The following is a 2451-nucleotide window of genomic DNA, read 5'->3' as shown; positions in this document are numbered from 1 at the left end:
ATTTACCACAGGTAAACTAAAGGTAAAATGCTGACAATTCTCAGGGTATAAGGGAAAAAGTAATCTTTTAGGTCAATAATAATTTTACAATATCCTGCAGGAATTGCTACTGGAGTAGGGAGGCCTGGTTGTAGGGCTCCCAAGGGTACCATGGCCTTATTAATTTTTCTATGGTCCTGGAGTAATCTCTATTTTAAGGGCATCCCAGAAACACTCCATTGTGGGGGCCTCTGGCCTCTGACCACCTGTTTAGATAAACCTATCATTTTAAAAGTTTTAAAGTACCATTGTTTGCTTAGCCCATCACAATGGCGATTACCTTATCCTCAGTGGTTTTTGACCCAGCAGGATTCTCTGTTTTAGATTCTCCTTCTTCTTTCTTATCCGTCTTTGACCTTCAGTGGACAAAATTCAGGAAGAACTAGGATAAAGTCTGAGAGAGCCAGGGACATGTCCTATAGTGTATAGCTAGGACCTCTGTGTGAACATTTACAATAGACTTCATTAAACACTTGAAGAAAATAGGCAATAGGCATAAGAGAAGCAGAAGGCAAACTCCCACAGCTGTAAAGCTGCCTATCCAGGAATTTAGAGAGTCCCAACCAGGCAACACAGACTTAATTGTAGTAAATAAATCATTAGCAGCCTTAGTAGCATCAAAATCAAGATGAATGTTTTGCATAGTTAGAATTTTTGAATGTAAGTTAATCAAATCTAACAAAATGTTATCATGATGCCAAAATTGAGACAGTTACTTTACATACAATAGAGTAGAATTTGGTCTTTTCTGGGCCAAAACAGCCCTTGATAAATTTTTGAAAGAAAAAACATTATTTGACAACCAATGATTTTGGCTTAAATTTGATAGGTATTGATTTTATGTACCACAGAAATTTTTATTAACATAAAACAATTTTATGTTTTACCCATGGCTTAAATTTGATAAAGTTTAAGTAAGCTATTCCAACAAATCCCAGGAAGATGAAAGTCATTATTACTGAAATTAAATCATGTAAACCTAAGTCATTAAACCTAGTTATGGCCATTCAATAAAATTAGCATTAATAAGACAGAAGCTATCTGTAAAGTCACAATGTCTTTAGGTATGAGTACTTTTCCTTTGGAAATTAAACATTTCTATGTGAGCCTTTATCTTTAGAATAGTTAAAACCTTGATGAAAAGAGGAACCTAATTTACTTTACTGAGAGAGTCTTAAAGCCAGTTTTATAACCCTTAAATCATAACAAATAGCATCAGTGACCTGTTAATGAGTGAGGCCTTGTCATAAGACTCAGTTTATCTATTTAACATTTTGTCTACTGAGAGACTTTATCTAACAGATGTGATTTTAGGTGTTCATAAGAGATGAACTAAAGAGAACCACAGTTATATGTTGTATTTCTTTTTCCTTGTCAGAGACAATTGGCCATTTTTGTCTCTAGTCAGAGTCTGGGGGACACATGTCTTAAACTTGCATGGGGTTTGAGATTAAGGGGGTTCCATCTGTATTTTTTTCAGAGTCCAGCTTTCCATGAATTTAAGTAGAATATGTTGGAAAGCAAGAACAAAATGAAATTACAGAGTGGAGAGATAAGCATCCTGACATTGCTTTCCTATTTTGAAGTTATTTGTTTTTACATAGCAAATTTACCCATTTACAAAACACAAGGTGATAGACTCTTGTCTATGTTTAACCTGGCTAAACCTCCAATTACATCTGTACTTATGACTTTGTGACCCACCTAACATAGGCATCACCTGTGGCTAATGCAAGATGAATTTAGATTAAGACTATGTCCCTATATAAAACTTTTAGAGTATCCTTAAGGGTCTGTAAACAGTTGAAGAATCTGTAACTTTAGGCATGGCATTTAGGTTTAGCCTGAAAATTCTTTCCTACATACGCACATCTTTATCCACATACTTTAATATTCTCAGTACCACTCAAAAAGCATTTTTAATGAGCATTCTATGTCCCAACATTGAAAAATTCTTTCCCAGTTCCTTTAATCAATTTATCTCATCCCATCATTATTTATCTTTTCTTTTTTATTCCCCTGAGGGGGTGCACCATTCCTGGAAGTACTGCAATACCAGGTTGAGTGGATGGAACAAGCTCCTATTCCAACTCCAAGCTACAAAAATCCATTTAATATATTGTCCTTGGATTGAGGATGTATCAGATATTAAACTGATAAGAACAGATACTACACTTGATCTTAGCCAAAAAGCCGAGAAGTGATTATCTTTCTTATAAGGCTATTAAAAAATTACACCAAATTGGTTAATCCTATTACTAAAAAGAAAGCAGTCTTAATACAATTTTATATCATTAATACCAATAACACAGTTGGAAATGATTTTATTAGGAGTAGCTATGGCAAATTGTGTTGTTATCTTGAGGCAGGCTGGCTCAGAAGTCAGATCAGTTGCCTCCTCCTTTTAAGTAA

At 34.7% G+C, this 2451-nt stretch overlaps 1 non-coding gene across 1 annotated transcript; it reads right to left on the bottom strand.

Annotated features, from left to right (window-relative positions):
* Positions 1–2061: 2061 nt before the first annotated feature.
* LOC123464334 lies at positions 2062–2244 on the bottom strand. Its single transcript, XR_006639555.1, has one exon. It is a non-coding gene; the product is annotated as a U2 spliceosomal RNA (small nuclear RNA).
* Between the last annotated feature and the right edge of the window lie 207 nt (positions 2245–2451).

This window comes from Jaculus jaculus, chromosome 10 (assembly GCF_020740685.1).
Source record: "Jaculus jaculus isolate mJacJac1 chromosome 10, mJacJac1.mat.Y.cur, whole genome shotgun sequence".
NCBI classification, from domain to species: Eukaryota; Metazoa; Chordata; class Mammalia; order Rodentia; family Dipodidae; genus Jaculus; species Jaculus jaculus.
This window is presented reverse-complemented; position numbering and strand designations above follow the sequence as displayed.